This window comes from Corvus moneduloides, chromosome 13, assembly GCF_009650955.1.
Source record: "Corvus moneduloides isolate bCorMon1 chromosome 13, bCorMon1.pri, whole genome shotgun sequence".
Classification (NCBI taxonomy): domain Eukaryota; kingdom Metazoa; phylum Chordata; class Aves; order Passeriformes; family Corvidae; genus Corvus; species Corvus moneduloides.
The window spans coordinates 12,268,085-12,289,939 of record NC_045488.1 but is presented as its reverse complement, the minus strand read 5'-3'; the positions used below and the strand labels follow the sequence as shown (position 1 = coordinate 12,289,939).

The window sequence follows — 21,855 nt, the reverse complement described above, 5'->3', positions numbered from 1 at the left end:
GTGAGTACAAACACGAAATTCCCTGGGTTGTGTGCCGTACTCGGGAAAGCCCCATCCCACCCCAGCTCCTCATCTCCCGCCCTGCACACCCACAGCGGTGCCACCTCTGCTCCGGGGGCACATTCCCAGGGGCCACGGGGTCATTCCTGGTGGGACCCAGCCATGAAACCATCCTGGAACCCAGCCCGGGCTGGAGGAGGCCGCAGGTGCCATGTGGGCAGGAGGAGCAGGCAGGTCCTACCCAGGGATGCTCCCAAGCATCTCTCCCTGGGAATGGGGCCGTGTGGGATGCAAGGGTGGAAATGTCCTGGTCAGGAGGGGACTGGGACAGGGAGGGAGGCAGGGAGGAGACTCAGTGATGTTTCAGGGAGGTTGTGGAGGGAGGTGGTGGAAATGCAGGGTGGCAGAGAGGAGCTGCAGCGCCCGCCCCTCACTCCAGGGCATTTCTGCCTCTTGGGATGCAGCTCTTCCCGCAGATCTGCTCCGAGCTCTGATGGAATGGGCATTCTGCTGGAGAATGGAGCAGCTTGTGGGAACAGGCCTGGCTTTGGGGTCAGTCCCTCACATCCATCAGGAGCCCCTGGATTTGGGGCCAGCCATGGGATGGGCAGTGCAGGGCTGTGCCGGGCTGTGCCAGGCAGCGAAGGCGGTTCACCCTCTCTGTTTTGCGGGAGCAGAGTTAATTTGAGCAGAACAAACAGAGGGGGAAGGCTGTGCTAATGAGACGCAGATGAATCTCGCTGGCTCCGGGGGTGTCCGGGGAGCTGTTTCTGCAGCACTAATAACCCAGCCTACAACAATGAGCGAGCTGATATTGTTTGTTGTTGCTAATGGATGCCGGGAGAACTTCATCCAGCTCTGAGAGCTCCGGGCTGGCAGCGCTGGGAAGGGGCCTGGCACTGGCACTGGCAGCATCCGGAACGCTCCACCGCAGGATCGCCGCTGTTCGGAGCTCCCAGGATGTGCCCAACAAAGAATGGGCTCTGGGGCTGTCCCTCAGCAGGGAAGGGAGCCTGGAAAAGACCTGGGGCTCTCTCTGAGGGATTATCCCTGCTCCAGGGTGCTGAAGGTGCTGCTGCGGAGGACAGGGATGGAGGAACGCTTTGATGGGGAGCACTGGGGGAGCTGCTGGAGCTCCCACCATGCTCAGAGCACTTGAAGCCCTCACTCCTGGGCAATTCTGGCTGGGAATGCTGGATGAGCCACTGGTCTAAGGCAGGAATCACCAGCAGATTCAGGATGGGTGGCCCACAGAAAAAGTCGGTGGCCCACAGAAAAAGTCAGTGGCCAAGGAGAGAGTGGGAAGAGCGCAAGTCGAGGCGATGGGCAGGTGGTGCTCAGAGGGAGCAGCATCCTTGTGCCAGGCAGGGATGTCTGGGGGACACAGGAACACCTGATGGAGACCCAGCCTGGGGTGGGACCCATTCCGTTCTGGAGCCGGGGTTTAGAGCCACACATGGCCCAGCATGCGATGTGTGCCAGAAACTCCCCTGCATGACTCTGAAATGCTGGATAAAATGCCAGCATTCCAGGCAGGTCTCCAGGCTTTCTGGATTATCAAGCAGCCGAAGGGGGAGCTCTGCTGGGATTTCTGGGTCCGGGAATGTCTCCCTGGGGAATTTCAGCAGCAGAACACCCAAACCACTGCCTTGAACTCCTTTTCTCCTGCAAGGCCTTGCCCTGATTTGTTAAAGAAATGATGTTAAAAGCAGAAGCCACAGCGGGGGCAGCTGGTTCCAACCAGCCCCTCATCCTTCACCAAGCCCAGTGAGTTTTGCTGCTCTGGGGTCCAACCTCCGCCTGTTGTGGGTCCTGCTGGGGGTCTGGCCCCGGCCACAGCCGTGACCCCCCGGTGGGGACTGAGCCAGCAGCAGCCGCAGCCCCGGGTTCACACTCAGGGGCTGAGCAGAAACTGCTGAGAGGAAAGCGAGAAAAGAGCAGAGAGATGCAAATGTGGTGGAAAAAGTGACTGTGAGCAGAGGAGCTGGGGCAGCCCTGCCTCTTGCAGCAGGGCGCCTTCCACCGAGGCCTTTCTGTCTCGCTTTTCCCCCAGCCTGGCAGAGGAGCCATTTCACGTCCCTGCAGTTCCCAACAGCCTGGAAGTCGCTGGCTCGCGGGAAGGGAAGCTCTAGTAGGAAAACAAAGCCATAGGAATCAGGAGGAAATTTGTTTTCCTATCTCCAGAGCAAGCCTGCGGAGAGAGGCACAGGGAGGTTTGGTTTGCAGCGCTGGAATCGCCTCCCGATGGGTTTAGGCTGGAGGGGGGGTGTTTAGCTGAATCACAGTTAAGTACAGGAGACACCAAACACAGCCTTAAATCCGGGCTTATTCAGGAAAGATCCTTAAGCATGTAATTATCTCTAAGCACATGCTTAGGTGCCTTCTAAGTGGGGATGCTTGGCTGAATTAGGGCCGTAATTACCGGGCTGCTCCCGTGTTTACCCCAAGCCGCGCCGTGGGCGCTGCCCTGTGACAATAGCAGCGCAGCAAACTGGGCACCCCGGCCCCGGGGAGGGGCTCGGTGGCCCGTCTGCAGCCAGCAGGTCCTGGACTTGCCCGGGAGCGCCGGGAATGAGAGATGCCAAAGCCCTTTGAGGTCCTGCTCCACCGGGGCTTGGATCAGCTCAGCGCTGCAGAACCTCGCCTTCCTCTTGTGCAAAGAGCCAGCGCAGCTGTATCAGCCGCGATAAACATCTGCAAGCCGTGATAAACATCTGCAAGCCGAGCAGGGCTCCGGAGGCGCTGGTGGCTTCGCGCTGGGGGCCGTCCCCAGGCAGGGAACAGCTCCGCCGCCACCGCCGGAGCCACTCTGCTCCTCCCGCTCTCGACCTTCCCAGAGGGATGGAGAGCGCAGGCAGGAAAACGCCACAAAGCCTTTGGAGACGGCGGCGATGTGTTTATAACCGGGGCTTTCACGTCACAGACACCGAGGCCACCCCAAACACGGCCAAGGCTGCAGGAAAGCAGGAAACGAAAGCGGCTCGTGGCTCGCCGGAGCCTCGGAGGGCGAGAGGCGAACGGGAGCCGAGCAGGCGCTGCGGGCGCCCGGCCAGGCTCCAGCCCTGTCCCGGCGTGGGCAGCCCGGTCCCAGCCCTGCCCCGACACAGGGGTTCCCATCTTCACTGGTCTCCCTCGTGCTCTCGAGGTTTGAGGTTTTGCCAAGCAAATCCAACCTGTGTTTGGAAACCACGCGGCTTTGGAGGCTCCGTGAGGAGCACGGAATCCTGGGATCATCCAGGGTGGAAAAGTCCTCCCAGAACATCGAGTCCAAGCTGTGCCTGATCCCCACCTTGTTCCCAGCCCCGGGCACTGAGTGCCACGCCCAGGCCTTCCTTGGACACCTCCAGGAACGTCACTCCACCACCTGCCTGGACAGTCTACTCCAATGCCTGACCACCCCTTCCAGGAAGAAATTCCTCCTGAATTTCAGAGCATGGCTCTGCCAGGCTCCTTCCTGGAGCTGCTGGGCTGCTGCTTTGTGGGAGCCTCTCCCTACTCTGCTTCCCTCCTGCCCTCCTGGGTGGGACATCCTGGCCGTGCTCCTGTGCCCTCAGGGTGGGCACGACCCCCTGGGAAAGCTGCTCTGTGGAAGGTGCCCCTGCTCGTGGCAACGAGATGAACGTTCTGGTGCTTTCCAAGCTGAACCACCCCAGGATTTGATGATGTATGAGTTGGGGGGTCTGATCTGGGTGGCTCTAGCACCCACCACGTGTCTGATGTGCGGGGAGTTGGACCCTGCCAGGGGCACTTCCACAGCACCGCCAGCCCTGCTGCCTCCACAGGGATGCTGGAATCTCCCAAAGGATTCAGCCTGGGATCTCTGACCTTGCAGAAACTCTGCCGAGCTGCTCTCACTTCCTCCAGCACTGTTCACCTGGGTTCAGAGGATATTTTTCCACGTCTGACAGGTTGCAACACCAAGCCTGGAACCAGAAGGGCGCTGATTAAAGAACAAGCGCCGCGTTTAACGTGGTGTAATGATTTCCACCGAACTTAATGGCTTCGAAACAGAAACGAGTTATCTCTGGCACATCAAAGAGCTGGAAAAATGTAGTCAACGGTACCTCTGAGCTATTCTGCATATCAAGTGGCGAGATAGCATCGTGAATAATGAGGGATTTGCAGCAGCGAGGTTGCACAAACAGCAGTGAAGCAACGTTCACCACGCACCTCCTCCCGGGCTACATCAAAAGCCCCAAGAAGGGCAATTTCCAAAGAGCTGCACTTCCAGAGGCGCAGGGCTGAAGTCCTGGAGAGGAGCCGGGATGTGCCGCAGCTCAGCGACCAAAGCGAGGGGTTGGCACACAAGCGCCGGTGCTGAAGGGAGCAGCTCCGGGTGTCACCAGGGCTGGCAGAGCCCAGCTGAACTCCCGGTGCTCCTGGCAGGATGGAGCCTCCCTCGCCTGGCACTTGCTCCATCTTCTTTCCAAGCTTCCTTCTTCGCCAGGCTTTTTTTTTTTTGCTCCCGATAAACAACAGGGAACTCCCCAGGGGCAGCTCGTTTGTCCCTTCCCTGTCACCCTGGCAGTGCCTTGGGAAGGCCGTTCCTCTGTCTGTTCTGGAGTCACCCAATTCTATAAACTCTGAGCACTGTCCATGCGAAGGTCCCTCACAAAAATATCGGGAGTGTTAAACTTCCCTGTGCCCACTCTCCCTGCCCCATCCCTGGAGGTGTCCAGGCTGGAGCAACCTGGTCTCGTGGAAGGCGTCACTGGCAGGGCGTGGAAGGAGATGATTTTCCAGAGCCCTTGCAGCCCAAACCACTCTGTGATTCCACAATTCCAGGATTCTGTGGTTCCTTGGACAGGCTGTTCCCTCTGGGCCCTTTGGAGCAGGGCGAGCCGGAGTCCTGGTGGAGCTTTCTCTTCTGTTCTCCCTGAGGAGACTGAAATGACTTTGGATTACAGGACACGTTTGGTGTCCCCTCCTGAGAGCCCGCGGGAGGGAGGGGACAGAGCAGGTCCATGTCTGCCACTGCCACCACAACACTGCGAAAGCCGCATCACCCAGAGCTGCTCAAGCCCGGACAAATCCCCTTCCCCTCCTGGCGCGGGTGTCCGGCGGGAGGAGATGCAGCAGATAAGGCTCGGGGAGCCGGGCACACCTCAGCTCCAGACGGCGCTCAGCGAGACATTCCCAGTGCTCCCAGTGCTCAGCGATTACAAAGCGAAGAAAGAAACGCACTTGATTTGCAAATCGCGTTGGGCAACGAGCGAGGCTTTCCAGCCCCAGCAGTAGCCCCGGGGCTCGCTGGGCCCCGAGCCCGGTACGGTTCAGCTCTGCAGCAGCGCCGGTGACAGAGGATTACGGCAGGGAACAGTCCTGCCCCAATCAATGGTTTCACTCGAGAGCTGCAGCCCAGTTCGCTAATTCCTCTGGTATTTCTGGCAGCCGAGCTCGCTGCACGCCTCCCATCTTCCTCCGCCGCGCATCCTGCGGGGTTATCCCGGTTTGGGAAGGGGTTAAACCAGCCCGCCACTCACCAGCCACCCGCCGGTGGCTGCGGAGCTGCGGGTGACAACTGGGGGGCTGGCGGGGAGGGGGGACACCGGGACAGGCTGCGAGGGTGACACCGAGTGGGGTCACTGAGGGGTGGCTGAGCCCCGCTCTGGAGGGGGAGGCACAGTCCTTCCCAGTCACACCCCAGGGAATTTTAAATGGTTTTTTCCCCAGTTTTACCCCCACCCGGTGCCTGCTTGTCTCGCGTCCCAGGACATGCTGGGAATTCTGCGGAGCCTGGGTTCGAGCAGGAAAACAAAGTCGTGCCTGGAGAGGAGCTTTGGTTTTTCCAGCCCTTGGATGATCTGGCTTTGCCATGGACAGCGGGGTCTTCCTCACCCTGAGCACCAGGAACTCAGGGATGCAAATGGAGATTTGTGGCCTCTCTTCCACTGCCTCTCAGAGGAGGATTCCCCCACTGCCCACCCCAGTCTGCTCCTTCCCTGCTGCCCCACCGCCCTCGGGCTGGGATTGAGGGCGGATGGGGCTCCCACATCCCACCTGGAGCATGGATCACATCCGGCACCACCTCCATGTCTGCTCCTCGGAGTGGCAGAACAGGCTGGGCTACTGGGGGAGATCCCTGCCCCAAAATCCCAGGGTTCATCCCCAAACAGGTGCTCTGTGACTGTTCTTCCATGAGCCCCACGACACCCACGTCCCCACCATGTGACTCATGTCCTCCACCTGTCACACCCGTGTCCCCCACCCCGAGTTGTTCCTGTGCCCCATCCTGAGCCCTCCCTGTCTCCCACCCCGAGCCGTCTGTGTCCCCCCGCGGGGCAGCTCTGCTCTGTCCCTCCGAGGATGATGTCCCCTCCTGACCCGAGCACCCCGGATCGCTGCTCACTGGGAATGAACTTCATTTCCAGCCTTTCCAACAGCTGAATTTGCAGTTATTTCCCTCCAGAAGTTCTTTTCCAGCTCCTCTCGTGTTGTGCCGCAGCCCCGCGTGTGCGCAGGGGGGCGAATCCTCTGCCCCCAACGAGACAAACACCCGCGGAAATGGAGCATTAAGGGAAGATCGGGGTGGGTTTAATATTCAGTCAGAAACGATCGGCGGGGACTAAGGCCGACTCTTCCATTATTGCTTTGTTTGCAGTGGCCTTTTCCCGCTGCTGGGAGCAGGCACTGGCCCCGTGTCCTCAGGAGCCTGGCGGAGGGACCTTGTCCTGAGCCCCAGATGAACAAGTGCCACCAAGCAGAGAAACCGGGAAAGGATTGCAGCTCCCGGGGTGAACCAACCTGTCCTGAGCTTGGGGAGGGGGAGCAGCCGCTGCACTGGTGCCACAGCAATTCCCCCACCGCCGGCGGGGAGGCTCCGGCCCCGCTCTGCCGTTCCCGGCTCCGCAGGCACGGAGCACAAAGGGCAGCAGGATAAGCCGGGCTTGTTTGTGCTCCCAGGCCGGCCATGAATAAAACATCTGGGCAGCACAGGCCGCCTTTGTCCGGCCGGGATTTTAATGGGCCCCGAAGAAATGACCGATTGTTCCTCCCGTCCCTGCCCGGCCCCGGGGCTGCCTCCGGGCACAGACCCCCAACAGGACCCAAGTCCCCGCAGGGAGGCGGCTCTGGTGGTGAGAAAAGTCTTCCTCACCAGTGAGTCAGAGGCAGAATCACTGAAACTTTGGATGGTTCGGAGGGTGAAAGGTCAGAGCAGCTCAGGCAGAGCTTTGCCTGCATCCCGAGAAGCCTCCTGGGGCTGGGATCCGGAGCTGGAACGGTTTGGGTTGGAAGGGATCCTAAAGCTCATCCCGTCCCTGGGCAGGGACACCTTCCACTGGACCAGGTTGCTCCAGCCTGGCCTGGGACACTTCCAGGGATGAGACATGCTCTGCTTCACCTGGGAGGTGACCAGAGGACCCCACACTGAGGCCATCCCAGCCCACCACTGATCCAACGGGGAAAATTCCTAAAGAAACAGGGAGAATTCCAGCAGGCACAGGAGTAGAAGAGCTTGTTGGTCCCCCATCCCAGAAATAACTGGGAAAACTCCTTCCTCCATGGAGTCATGCTGCAGGCAACAGGGGAAGCAGCACTTACGATGGCAATAATAATGATAATGACAATAATAATAATTAATAATGAATAATAATAATGGAGCCTAATGGAGTTACTTATCCTCATCAGGGAATGCCCAGTGGAGTTATTTATCCCCACCCCATGTCTGTCCCCACAGGAGCACGGCCCCATGGCTCCGAGCGTTTCCGTGTCCCTGTGGGTGTGACAGCAGTGCCACCCCTGTGGCTGATGCTCAGGATGCAGAGCAGGTGCCTTGGAATGGTTTATTATGAATAATGCAGCCTCTTAAATACTCCCCCAAACCCCAATTTGGATATGTTTTCCACATCCTGTGATTTTCCTCTCTCCCGGTCTCCATGCCTGTTGGGCTCAGGGAGACGCTGGTGAGATGAAGCAAACAATCCTAAGGTTTGAGGTTTTTTTCTTTCCCCCCAAAGAAACAGCAACGATTCCGATGGCACCAAATTAGTGACGAAATCTTCCTCCCAAACAGGCGGTTCAGAACTGGAGATGAGGATTTTCTGCCGTTCCCAGCCAGGAGCGATTTCAGTAGCTCCGGTGGGGACATGGAATGTGCGTCCCCAGCACTGCGGGCTCCCTCCGGCACCGATCCCACATCCCAGCTCCCACCATGGAGCACATGGAGCACCTCCACTGCACCGGGATGAGCTTTTATAAGGCTGGACTGTGGGGGAGGAGTGTTTTTGGGAAGGAGGAGACCTCCCGGCTCATCCCGGCGGAGACTCTCGGGAGAGCCGGGAAGCAGGAGGAGTGGCGTGCGAGCCTTGATTGCTCGCTCCAGGCGTGTTGGCTCCGCATGTGTAAAAACAATAATTAAACGTAAGATGTGGGAGGATTATTAAAGGTTTTATGGCATCTAATCCTTTTTGAAACCTTTCTGTAGGCTGGAATCTGAGGCTGGAGCAATAAAAATGCAAACTACACCCAGATTCATTCCGGGCACCGTCATTCTCCCTCCCCGGCCCCTGCCCTCGGTGGTTGCGGGTTGTGGGAGCCGGACGGGAGGGAGGAGCTGGGAGAGGCGTCACCTCGTGCTGCGGAGAGCGGGAGACTGGTGGATACTGGTGGGATACAAGGTTTGGGAGCCTGTGCCAGCCCCGGGGCTCGCAGGGTTGGGAATCACATCCAGCGGGATGCAGGATCCACATCCAGCAGGCTCACGTGTGTGCGTGGGTGTGGATCCATGGATATGCCAATTCCATCTCCCAGCAGCGCCCCTCAGGTGCTCCCACCCCTCCCCTGACAGAGCTGAGCAATCCTGGTGCCCCCACAAGCCGCAGAGAAAGAAATAAATAAATGAAAAAGTAAATAAATGCAGGCGCCTTTCACATTTCAAAGCCGGGAGGAATTTTTTTTCCTTTTTTTTTTTCCCCTTTTTCTCTTATTTTTTTCTCCCTCCCCTCCTTCAGGATGGCTTATCTCCATGAAATTAGTAATTGGCATTTCTTTCTGAAGCCGGGGAGAGCGCCAGCAGCCAGTAACACCCACGCCACACTCCATTCTCTGCGCGAGGCCCCGCAGCCAAAGAAGCGAGGCTAATAAAAGTAATAACAAGGAATTAAATGAGAGGGGGGGAAAAAAAGACAGGGGAGAAAAAAAAAAAAAGAGGCAGAAAGTGCTGAAATCAGATTTAACTTTCCCTTTTGCTTCCCGGCTGTTTTTCGGGTGGGTAAAGCTGCGTCAGGGAAGGGCGGCGGGCGGGTTTCAGGCGCCCTTTGGGAGAGCGGGGGGTGAGTCAGGGTGCTGGGTGCTGCCTCCCGGCCCGAGCAGCCCTTCCTTCCCCAGCCCTTCCTTCCCCAGCCCTGGATGCAGACGCGGATTTACAAACCCCGTTTCATCTCCGCAGCGCCCTGAGGGCAGCGGCAGCCTCAGCCTCCTCCTCCTCCCCCAGAGCTCCCAGCTCGTCTGGCACGTCGGGGCGGCACCCGCAGCCAAAACAGGTTTGGGTTGATGGTTTCCAGCTGCTCATTAACGCTCCTTGGCCTCATTAGGGGTTTTTTCCATGCGTGCCAGCTCATCCTGCGCCGGTGCTCGGAGAGCTGAGGCCCAAAGCAGCGCTTAGAGGGGCTTCAGGAGCGCTGGAGAGGGACTGGGGACAAGGGCTGGAGGGACAGGACACAGGGAATGGCTTCAGACTGACACAGGGAATACTGGGAAGGAATTCCTGGCTGGGAGGGTGCTGAGGCCCTGGCACGGGTTGCACAGAGAAGCTGTGGCTGCCTCTGGATCCCTGGCAGTGTCCAAGGCCAGGCTGGACAGGGCTTGGAGCAACCTGGGACGGTGGAAGGTGTCCCTGCCCATGGGATGATCTCTGAGGTCCCTTCTGACGCAAACCACGCTGGGATTCCCTGAAATCGGCCTTCTGCGGTTATCCTGGGTTATCCCGGGTGGGTCTGGGGTTGGGGGCACATCCAGAGCCGTCCCGGGCCTCGGCTGGGGGAGCTGCGAATGGCGCAGCGGGGCCGTGCCCGGGCAGGGTGTGCCCGGTGCCTCACCGAGGGCTGTGGCTGATCCCTATCGTGCATCCCAACCTCCCGAAAACCACCCGGGCCTGCCAGCGGCGGGGCGAGCTCGGCGCATCCCGGGATCCAGCGACACATCCCTGCTAATCCCCTCGGAGCTGCGGAACACGCCCGCCGATGGTTATCAGCGTGGGAGATGCCGGATGCAGCCCAGCCCAGCCCAGCCCCGCCCCGGCCGGGCCGAGCTCCCCCGGCTCCCGGTCCGTCCTGCGCCCGCGGCCGAGGCTGCTGCAGTCCCGGGAGCAGCCCCGTCCCGCTCGGATGTCGCAGACCCAGCAGGGACACTGGGGGGTGGAGATGGGGCTGGAGGCCGGGGGGCTCCGGGGCTGATCCCGCTCCTCCACGGGCTCCTGGCTCTGCTCCCCGGCTCGGTGATGCACGCTGCTCCCCGCACAGCTCCAGCAGCGGGGTCATTCCCTGAAGAAACAGGAATTCCAGCGGGAATGGAGCACGCTGTGGTTTCCAGCCTGGGCTTTACCGGGCCCCAGTAACTCCCAGTAAGCGCTGCTGGCACTGCAGGGGATGGCAGAGGCAGAGCCTGGGCACAGGGGAGCAGCCCTGGGAAGGAGCTGCAGATCCCCTGTGCCCTGATCCCATGCTGATACTCCTTCTCCTAATTTCCCATCCCTCTCCATCTCTCCCATCCCTCCCCTCCCTTCCCTCTCCCTGAGCCACACCGGCCAAAGCAGGCACCAAACTCCCACTGCAGAGCACGGAGCATCCTTGGAGAATCCATCAGAAATCTGGGGTTAGCGTGGCTGAGTCCTGGGTCACGTGCATGCACTGTTCCCGGGGTTCTCCACATCGGGCAGTGGCTGAACAGGTCTGCGTCGAACCTGGGCTAAGATCCCTCTGGATTTGGGCACAGCTCCCTCCGCCATCCCGACTTCCCCCAGCAGTCAGGCCCCAGCGAATCACTGTCATTTTTATATTTTTTATGTTCCCTTTCCCAGCAGAGCAAAAAGCCCAGAAATTGCGGTGAATCGATTTGGGGCCCCGGAGTTTGGACAGGTCCCATTTGCCGAGATCTTCCTGCCCGTAGTCTGCGGCTGGAGCTTCCATCATCCCATTACACGGCTGCCACGCGGCCGGCACCGCCGGGGAGGAACAAATTACCCCATAAATCAGCTCCCGGGAGGGGAAGGCACAGAGCTATTAGGCTGCTCCGGAGAGGGATGGCAGCAGATGGGGAGGGAGCCGGGCTGGGAGGTCTGGAGAGGGCTGAGCTGCACCCAGAGCTGTGCGGCTGCACCGGGCTCGGCTGGGCCGGGATAATCCATGGGCTGTGCCTGGCCACTCCATGGGTTGTGCCAGGACATTCCATGGGCTGTGCCTGGCCACTTCATGGGTTGTACCTGGATGGTCCATGACTTTGCCTGGACACTCTGTGAGCACTCCTTGGATTGTGCCAGGATGGTCCATGGACTATGCTGGGACATTCCATGGATTGTGCCAGGATGGTCCATGGACCATGCTGGGACATTCCATGGATTGTGCCTGGATGGTCCATGGGCTGTGCCTGGATGGTCCATGACTTTGCCTGCATGTTCCATGGGCTGTGCCTGGACGTTCCTTGGATTGTGCCTGGATGATCCGTGGGCTGTGCTTGGACACTCCATGAGTTGTGCCTGGACATTCCTTGGATTGTGCCTGGATGATCCGTGGGCTGTGCTTGGACACTCCATGAGTTGTGCCTGGACATTCCTTGGATTGTGCCTGGATGCCGCATGGGTTCTGCACCAGCTCCATAACATTTACCCCATTGGAGGCTCCACGAAGCCAATCCCTGGGCACTCGGGTTGGGAGGAGGTGAGTGGGGTTGGGTTTTATCCGCCTCTCCCTTTCCCTGACCCCTCCTTGTGAGTTCTCCTGGCTTTAATGAGGAATTCCGAGGGTTCAGGACTGAGCCTGCTCCAAACCCTCAGCTCTTTGCGGCCGTCCCTGCGCAGCCCTGATCTCATTGTGGGATTATAATTAGCAACTACAATGCCATAATTATGCACCACTTAACTTCTTGGCTTTAATATCTGCGGGAGGCAGCAGGAAAGCCAGGGAGCAGATCCCGGCGCTCCGGGAACGGGGAGGGAGGAAGGCCTTTCCGAAGGGTGTCATCCTGGCGTGCGGCTCTGCCGGCCCTCTCCCAGAGCCGTTCCCATTGTTCCCGGTGAGAACCAGCGAGCCCCGGCTGGGGGCGATGGGCAGAGGAACAAAAGAGGGCTGCAGGAAGGAAATGCTTCCCAGCCTTCTGAAGGCTCCTCTCCGCAGCAGAAAGGCTTTTGATTTTTATCACTTCTGTTCCTTGAAATAACCTCCCCTTAACCTCCTCGAGTTTCCCTTGCTGGGACAGAGAGATAGGGCTGGAAGCGCTGGGAATTCTTGGCTCCAGGGGCCTTCTGGGGAAGCCTTGGATCTCTTTTTGACATTCCCGGCCTTGCGGCCCATCTGTGTCTTCACCCACAGCAGGAATATCCAAACATTTTGAAGACCTCCTTGGGACCCTGAAGGGCAGGGACCATCCCAAGAGAGCCCCCCACGGTCCCTACCCTTCCCAGCCTCTGGAATAACCCAATTTTGGGTGGGTTTTCCTGCAAGTCCACGCCGGCCTTCACCACCTGTGTCACTTAACTCATCAAGAGCTGCCCCGCCGCTCATTATTCGGGGTGAATTAAATTGTTTGTAATTGATAAATTATGCACAAGCACCTGCCAGTTCCGAACTGCAGAGCTGATATCAACCCACCCAGGGGGACTGGTTCTAATTTTATCTGAGCCCTGCATTGTGCCGGGCCTGCCTGATGTGTGTTGTATTGATTTAACAAGGCTCCTGGGAATTAGGCTGGTTTGCTAATTTTATCCCTGGGTGAGATGAATCAGATTTCCACACAATGAGGGCATTGTGTGCTGGGGGCCGAGCCCAGTGAACCTGGCCTGGGGGATGGCTGTGGTCAGCAAGGGGATCTGAGGGGTCTCTGCCCATCCCGGGGTCATCCCAGTCCATCTCCCAAGGACCAGCCCCAACCTGGTGTCCCCTGAGCTGCTGTCCCTGTGCTGTCACCACTCCAGACACGTGGCACTGGCGGGAGATGCTCCAAGAGCTTTTCCTGCCCACATCCCCCAGACCACTCAGAGCAGGAAATGGGAGGTTTGGCCTCAAAATAGAGTATCCTGGAATGGCTCATCCCATGGGCACCTTCCACTATCCCAGGATGCTCCAAGCCCCATCCAACCTGGCCTTGGACACTTCCAGGGATCCAGGGGCAGCCCTGGGAAACCTCAGGTCCTCACCACTCTCACAGGGAGGAATTCCTTCCCAATATCCCACCCAAATCCACCTTCTTGCCATTGAAACAGGCCGGGATGGTGCCAGGGAGTGCTGCTGGAGCCCCTGGGATGCTCCCAGGAGGGCACTGGTGGAGCAGCAATGTCAGGACCGAAAGGAAGCTCAGGAGAAGACTAAAGCTGTATTTTTTCCGTGCCTGTTCAATTCCACATGGAAATAGTCCAGAGAGGGGATAATGGAAGAACCTGAGTCGTGGATTGGGTTCATCTTTGCAATCTCTGTCTCAGAAATCCTCATTATGGTGAATCCAAGGGTGTTCCCAGTTCCCTGGAGCCTCCTGGTTCCCATCTCCCACTGGGAAGACTTTCCAAAAGCTGCAGCTGAGGCCGGGCACAGCTGTGCCCTGCCAAGAATTCCCTGCCCCACCCTTTCCCCCCTCAGTTATCAGATAACCGGGACAATTAGGAGCTCATGACCATAAATAATGGAGATTATGCAAGGGAAAACAGCGGTTGGGATAACACATCCTGGTGTGTTGGATCCAAGAGGCTGGGAGAGACCTTTGGCTTCTGGAAGTGGCTCAAACCAACGCATTTGGAGGGTGAAGCACCAGCTGGGGCTTTGCTTTATCCCTGCTTTATCCCTGGTTTCCTGCCGTGGTTGTGGTTGGATCTCTCCAGGGCAGGATTTTTGTGGATGTTTACCACAACTGGTGGAAAACCCCAGGATTTCTGGGCGTGGGGTCTCCATCTGTGCCAGGCCTGGCATCACCCTGGATGCGGGACCATTCCCAGGCATCACCCTGGATGCAGCCTGGAAAGCTCTCTGGGATTCCTGGATGGGAGCTGCCATCCAAGAGGAGCACTGGGAATCACGGAATCCTGGAATGAGTTGGGTTGGAAGGGACATTCAGACGTCGCGGGCAGGGACATCTTCCACTAGCCCAGGTTGCTCCAAGTGCTGTCCAACCTGGCCTGGAACTCTTCCAGGGATGTGGCATCTGCCAGTGGAGGAGCGTCCAGAATTCCGAGTCGGGACGGCCTCTCCACACTGGAGAGAGTTGAGAGCACCAGGAGGAACCAGCCTGGGATCGGGAAAAGGAGGAAGCTCCAGGGTTCACCTGACCCGGAGCCACCAGGGCTCTGCTCCCTCGCAGTGTCACCTCCTGGGAGCGGTGACACTGCAGGACAGCCCTCCAGGGAGGGAAGAGCCCGGCAGATTTTTCTGGATGAGATGACAAACCCAGAGGAGCCAACCAGCGCATTTCCATGCGGGAATTCTGCATAACTTGTCTGTGCATATGTTCCAGCGGCCCCCAGGCAGCCAAAAGAAAATGAAAATTAATATTTTTTTTTTTTAGCTCCTGTTTGAAATGGATGCGCCTGCTTTGCTTACAGCCCTTCCCCCTCCTGCCCTGCAGACCTTCAGGGCTTGGAGCCGGCCTCCTGCTCACGACGGATTTCCAGAATATGGGAATATGCTGAAGCCAAATGCATATTTGGGGGCTGATTTGGCTGTTGGGAAAGGGGTTGGCAGGGGGAGGAAAACGGGTTGGATGCCTAGGTGGGGAAGTCTCTGTTGGAGCTCCAGTCGGAGCTTCTGGAGGGTTTAATTCAGGGGGGATGGTGGCTCCCCTTCCCCATGGGAATGTTTGCTGAGGGAGGGTTTGGTCCCAGGGATCTGGAGAGAGCACGGAGCTCCCTGTGCCCTGGGATTCCCAAACATCTCTATGCTGGGAACCCCTCTCCCCTGAGTTCCAGGGACCCCTCTCCCCCAGTTCTGGGTCCCCTTCTCCCCCCCAGACCAGGGATGGACCAGTGGATGCTCCTCCCTCCCTGCAATCCAGCCCCGCGGTTCCCGCCACGGAGCTCATTGGGAAAACAAAAGTGCTTTTCCCACTTGCCGGCTGCCCTTTTATTTTTGGAAGCCACACATGCAATCACAGGCACATGGCCCCAGCAATTAGGGAGAAAAGCACTTTTCTTCTGCAAGCCCAATTACCCATCCTCTAATTGACATAATTATTATCTTGCACTTTTCTAATAATATTTATTGAACACCACAAATCCTCGTTGGCAGCGGAGCTGTGCTGGGAGCTCAGCAATTTTCCATCCTAACAGGGCCCGCGCGGGAAGGACGGATCAATATGGTGAGAAATAGGGAAGGAATTCCTCCCTGGGGAAGTGGGGAGGCCCTGGCCCAGGTTTTCCATAGAATTGGCTGCAGCGTCCAAGGACGGGGCTCGCAGCACCCTGGGATAGTGGGAGGTATCCCTGCCACGGCAGGGGTGGGATGGGATGGGATTAAGCTCCCTTCCAACCCAGCCATTCCATGATTCCAGGGGGCTGGGCCGGATGCCGCCGGTGATTCCCTGCTCCCGGCGGAGCCAGCCGGGGTGGCCGCCACCGTCACTCACAGCCAGGCACCGTCCCCTGGGGCTCCGGGGCTCTTGTTGGCACTCGGCGGTAAATAAAAGTCTCCGTGCTCCCGCCCGGAGCATGGCTGGGAGAAACCTCCGCGTGGTGGGAAGGGAGGGAGCGCTGATTTATTCCCTCCTCGCCGGGTGTCAGAGACGCCGCGTGGGGCTGCGGAGCCGGGAGGGTTTGGATAAATCTGTCTGCTCCAAACGCCTCCCGGAGCCGCCTGACGGCCCCTGGAATTCAGCACGCGGATCCACGGCTAAATCTTGATCCTGCTGGGAGCTGAGTGCGGGGGGGCCGTGCCAGGGATGGGTTTGGGGGGGCTCTGCTGACCCCCGGGCGGCTCCTCTGCTTTTCCCCACGGGATGGAGGCATTGCTCGGCACGAGTGGTGTTTGGAGGAGCTGGGAATGCTCAGCCTGGGGTTCGTGGCCGTGGGACAGCCCGAGGGCTGGGGACCCTTACCCTTGGGCTGCCAGCTCCCCCCGGGCAGGGGGTGATGGAGGTGCCGTGGATTCAGGGTGTCCCAGATCTCCAGGACGCCCCGATATCCTCCCTGGGAGCTCAGGGGCAGCCCAAGAGCTGGTGACCCCCCTGAGGCTGCCAACTCCCCTCGAGCAGGGGGGGGCTGAGGTGCCCCTGGGCTCAGGGTGCCCCGGAGCTCGGGGATATCTCCCCACAAGCTCCCCAGGAGCTCCTTATCCCGACTGTCTTCCCGCATCCCAGGGGCTGGATTTGGGGCAGAACAAGGCTGGTTGGCAGCCTGAGCTTGGGGCGAGGCTCCCAGCCCGTCCCTCGGGGCTGGAGGGGGTGACACTGAGGGCACGGGGTGCCCCCGAGGTGCCCAGCCCCAAACCCACCCTCCCTGCCAGCACCCACTCCCACGGGACCGGCTCCCAGGCCGTGCCCGACTCCCGTTCCTTCCCCTCGTTCCCGTTCCTCCCCCTGAACCCGTCTGCCGCCGAGCCCATCTGTTTGCCTGGAGAAGGCGAGGTTTATTTTCTTCCCCCCGAACTATAAATAGACGTTTCAGCACCACTCCTGCTGCCAGTTCTCCGTCTGCACATCCCCATTTCCATAATTACCGCCGCGAATCCCTAATCCCGGCAGGAGCTCGCGCAGGTTCGAGCAGCGGAGCCGGCTCCTAAACGGGTGTAATTTGGGTCTTTAGTGAAGTGACAAATCTGCAGGCGAATCACAGCGGCGAGCTGGGAACCTCCCGGAATTCTCACCCCTGATTGCTCCGGAGCACGACGGTGACAAGTGAGGTGGGAACAATGAATTATCCGAGCCACGAATCCCAGGGGAGGGGCTGGATCTGCTGCCGGGAGAGACGGGCATCAGTCTTTCATCTTCCCCGGTTTGTTTGCAAATGGCCCTGAAGGACGGCGCTGGAGCTGGGCCAGGACTGGCACTGGGATTTTTCCGGTGTCTTTTCCAGCTGCCGCCTCTGACAACTTTCTGAGGAGCTGCTTTGGAGCGTGGCACATCCTGGAAGTGATGCCTGACCCTCTCCTGTCCCCGGGGCTGGCACGGCTCGGCCCTGTCCCCACGTCACCTTCCTCGGGCATGAGCCACCGGCACTGCAGCGCTGCAAAGGCACAGAGAGCCACGCCTGTCCCTTGCCAAATCATGGAATCGTGGAATAGCTAAGGCTGGAAAAGCCGTCTGAGGTCACTGAGCCCAGCACCGCCATGGTCACCCCTAAACCATGTCCCCAAGTGCCACATCCGCACATTTTTTGGAATGTGGTGCTTCCAAGAGATCCACGTCCCCCTTTTTCCCAGGGATGGGATGTGCTGGTGGCTTGCAGGGGCTGGCAAGGCGGAATTGCCCCTCTGCAGCCCCCGGGATGCTGCGGGGCAGGGAGCACCTCGGGGCAGGAGGCTCCAGCTGGTTTTGCTGAGCTGGATCCCATCAGCCGCTGGCTTTCCATGGGGAAAAGAGTTCCTGGGTGTTCCTTTCCCAGCCTGGGAGCTGCACAGGCCCTTGGTTTCAGTGGTTCCATGACTCACAACCTCATCCCACTGCGGCAGTGCCACTGCAGCGCTCACGCTGCAAATTCCAGCTGGATCCCGGTGGCTCCGTGCCTGGGGATTGGGATGGGGCAGAGGGAGAGCGGCGTGCGCTGAAAAGCTCCGGCTTTGGTGCCAGGGGGTTGGGTTGGGGTTGGTTTGTTTTGCCTGGGGAGGAAAGAAAGGATGGAGTCCTAAAAACGTTGCTGGGGCTGCTCCCATCGGGATGTTCCCAGTCCCAGGATCCCTCCCATCCCTCCCCTGTGCCGGAATGTGCAGCCACACTGCGCCCAGCCAGCTGTGCTGCCTGTGGTCCCTCCAGGATGTGGGAACAGCAGGAATGGCGGGAGCCTTATCTCCTGTCCCCAAGCACCCCAAATCTCGGAGCCGATGGAGCTCGAGCTGCGTTTGCTGCATTTTCCCAGCGCCGGGGTGGGATGCCTGGGAGAAACCTGCTCAAATCATCATCACTTTGATTCCCAACAAAAGAAAGGAGCCGACTGAGTTAAATGCCTTCCCTCTGATGTGCTGTTTAGTTATTTTGCTTTCAAGAAAAATAAATCCCCCCTCGGCATGTTTACAGAGCTGATTTGGTGCTGCAAACACACCACGATTGGAGGGCAAGGCATCGGCAAGAAAAAAGGGAAGACAACCTTGGAGCAGCTCTTGGTGCTGGAATGGCCCTGCCATGGGGCAGGGGGGGCCCTGGGAGCCGATCCCGGCGCTGCAGGAAGGAAGCTCGAGCTGGGGTTGGAGAGCTGCTCCCAAACGCTCTCCCTGCCCTTCCGGGGGGTTCCCTGCACCGTGACCCCTTTTCCCAGGGGGATTTCCCCATCTCCATCCTGCAGCCGGCTCCTCTGGGGCTCACTGGGGACCCCTGTGCCCCCATCCTCCCGTGTCCCCCGGGCCCCCAGCCCCGCTGCCTGCGCAAGGCTCCCCATTTGCATGGGTTTGCATCTGGCTTCGGCTGCTTTGGGGTTTTGTTTGCATCCGGCGCTGCCTCGCCCCTGGTTCCGGGGATGGCCCCGTGTCGCTGCCCCTCCCACGTGTTCGTCCCCGACGTGGCACGGGGCTGCGACAGTGACAGCAAAGGGCAGGGATGTGCAGAGCCCAGGGAAAAGGTTCAGGGAGCTCCGGTGGGGAGCGGGGAGAAAGATTGGCTGCGGCTCACTCCTCCCTGGCTGGGATGGATGCTCCTGGCCCAGACCAGGGAATTCCAGGAACAGCACCCACTTCCCCTTCCCCAAAATCCGCAAACTTTTAGAGAGGTGGGAATGTTCATCTGGAGAAAAGAAGGCTCCAGGGAGAGCTCAGGGCCCATTCCAGGACCTAAAAGGGCTCCAGGAGAGCTGGAGAGGGATTTGGGACCAGGGATGGAGTGACCAGGGGGAACGGCTTCCCACTGCCAGAGGACAGGGATAGATGGGATATTGGGAAGGAATTGTTCCCTGTGAGGAACAGGTTCTCCAGAGAAGCTGTGGCTGCCCCTGGATCCCTGGAAGTGTCCAAGGCCAGGTTGGACACTGGGGCTTGGAGCACCCTGGAACAGTGGAAGGTGTCCCTGCCCATGGCAGGGAGTGGGATGGGATGGGCTCTAAGGTCCCTTCCAACCCAAACCATTCCATGACTCTATGAAATCCCAACCCTGGTCTGATTCCCTGGGCAGGGAGCTGGGATGTGGAGGCCAGGATGAGGCAGGGATGCAGGCAGGGATGAGGCAGGGATGAGGCAGGGATGCAGGCAGGGATGTAGGAATGAGGCAGGGATGAGGCAGGGATGCAGGCAGGGATGCAGGCAGGGATGCAGGCAGGGATGTAGGAATGAGGCAGGGATGAGGCAGGGATGCAGGCAGGGATGCAGGCAGGGATGTAGGAATGAAGCAGGGATGAGGAAGGGATGAGGCAGGGATATAGGAATGAGGCAGGAGTGCAGGGAAGAGCAGGGATGACAATCACGGAGCGCTCCCAGGGAGTGAGGGTTGTTTTTCTTCCCCAGGGCTCCCGTGGCTGCGCCAGCAGCTCCGACAGCGAAATCTCCCGCCTGGTGCCATCATTATGGAAACAAGCTGTAAATCTTCCCTTGATGTTCTGCAGCTCCGGGACGCTTCGCCTCTCGGGAGCAGCCTGCGTTAGGAAATGGGGTGGGAACATCGGGATTAACATATTGCAAGCACTCATTTTGGGAAGGCGCTGCCGGGGCCGGGGGCTGCTCCTTCCCAAGCTCCCGGCTGGATCCTGGCCCCACACCGTCACCTTTTGTCTTTTTCCCCCTCCGGTTCCTGTGGCAGAGCCGCGGAGCAGCGGGAGGAAGGAGCCTGCGAGGCCGGGGATGCTGTTCCCCGGGAAAAGTTGCTGTTTGGGTATTTTCAGCGCGATTCTGCTGACCCGCAGCCACCTTTGTTGGCCGCAGCTCCCAGACCTGTCATCTTCCCACCTGCTCCCGTTTAATCCTGCTCATCCCGCCCGGCTCCGGCGGCCCCGGCGGGGGGAGTGTTCCAAGTCACCCCTCGCTCTCCTCCGCCAGCCCTTTAATCTCGGGGAGGTGGTGGTTTTTTTTTTTCCTCCCTCTGACATCTCTGCCTCTCTTGTGAAATGCAAATTAATTAGATTCTAATTACTCACTGTGTGCTGGAGCTGTTTCCCTCTCGTGTTAGGTTTAGTGGAACATCTTTGTTGTCAGCTGCGCGTTGTAGGTATCGAGCCCATTAGAGCCGAGCCTCGTTCAGCGGGAGACAGGCAGAGCAAAGAGCGCTTCCCGCTCCCGCTGCGCTCCGGCAGCAGCAGCTTTGTCAGCACTTCCCGGCGGCATCGCCGAGGAATGCTCCCCGTTTTTATTGTTCACTTCTCCTCCTGGGTTTTTATCGCCCGGTGAGTTAAGGAAACGTCGAAGGAGCCCCGGCCGGCGCCGCTGGGGCCGTGCTGGGCTTCACTCCGTGTGGGATTTGTGCCGCCCGTGGGCTCCTGGGCACTGGGAAAGCCATACTGGGACCCCAAACTGAGACATGGAGCTCCTGCCTGGGACCCCAAACTGAGACATGGAGCTCCTGCCTGGGACGTGGGACCACAGCCCAGGAGCTGGGACCCCTGACAGGGAACACTATTCAGGACCTGCCTCAGACCTGGAGTTCCTGTCCAGCAGGGGAATGATGCAGATGTTCAGGGATGATGCCGATGTTTGGGGATGATGTTGATATTTGGGGGTGATGCCGATGTTTAGGGATGATGTTGATATTTAGAGATCGTGGCAGTGTTCAGGGATGATGCTGATGTTTGGGGATGATGCCGATGTTTGGGGATGATGTTGATATTTGGGGTGATGCTGATATTTGGGGGTGACACCGGGGATGGCCACAGCTTGCTGGCAGTGTCCGTAGCAGCTGCTGTCCGTGGGGTGAGCTGGGAACCATCCCAGTTGGTGAAGCCTCTGTGGGAAGCTGGGACGGGGACCCAGGACCAGGATTTGTCCCCTGTCCTGGGAACCCTCCGGCTGTGTGGGGCTGGGGACAGCCAGCACCCCCCTCCTGCCCCATGCCTGGCACCCCATGTAATCTGTTCCCACAGTTCCAGGCTCCTTCCCGCTGGAATGTGGCGCTGGGCACGGAAGGCCCAGGCTGGGGCCGTTCCCTGTTCCGGCAGCACCTCCCTGCCCGCCGCGGTGGGAAGCAGCCCTTGGCTCGGGAATGCTGCTGCGGATTTGCATGGGGCCGTCATTAGGCTGTAACTCTCATTTAAGGCAATAAAGGTGCTTAATTTCATAGGGAAAACTTAATGGAGCACTCCGTTCCCAGGCGCTGCTTCCCTGGCATTTTACAGCCTTTGCAAGTGTCACTTAATAACGGCCACAATCCTGAATCCCTGCGTTCTCCAGACCCTCAGGAAACAAAGCTGCTTGGAAAAAAAACCCCAAAAAACAACATAGCAGGTGTTGTGGAGAAGTCGGGAGATGCAAATTCTTCCTCCTCATTAATGATTGTATTTATTCCACGATTCCACCTGTCCAGGTGATGTCTCTCCCTCCCGGAGCCTTCTCACAGCAGATTAAAGTGCACTTTTATCATGATCCTGAAAGGCATTTCAGG

General features: G+C 59.0%; 1 long non-coding RNA gene across 2 annotated transcripts; it reads left to right on the top strand.

The window, feature by feature from the left end:
* The first annotated feature begins 9,776 nt into the window (after positions 1-9,776).
* On the top strand, positions 9,777-14,700 carry LOC116450737. 2 transcript variants are annotated; one of them, XR_004242953.1, is made up of 2 exons: positions 9,777-11,873; positions 14,333-14,700. It is a non-coding gene; the product is annotated as an uncharacterized LOC116450737 (long non-coding RNA). The 2 variants fall into 2 exon arrangements; XR_004242952.1 differs by having other exon boundaries at positions 13,415-14,700.
* Positions 14,701-21,855: the final 7,155 nt, after the last annotated feature.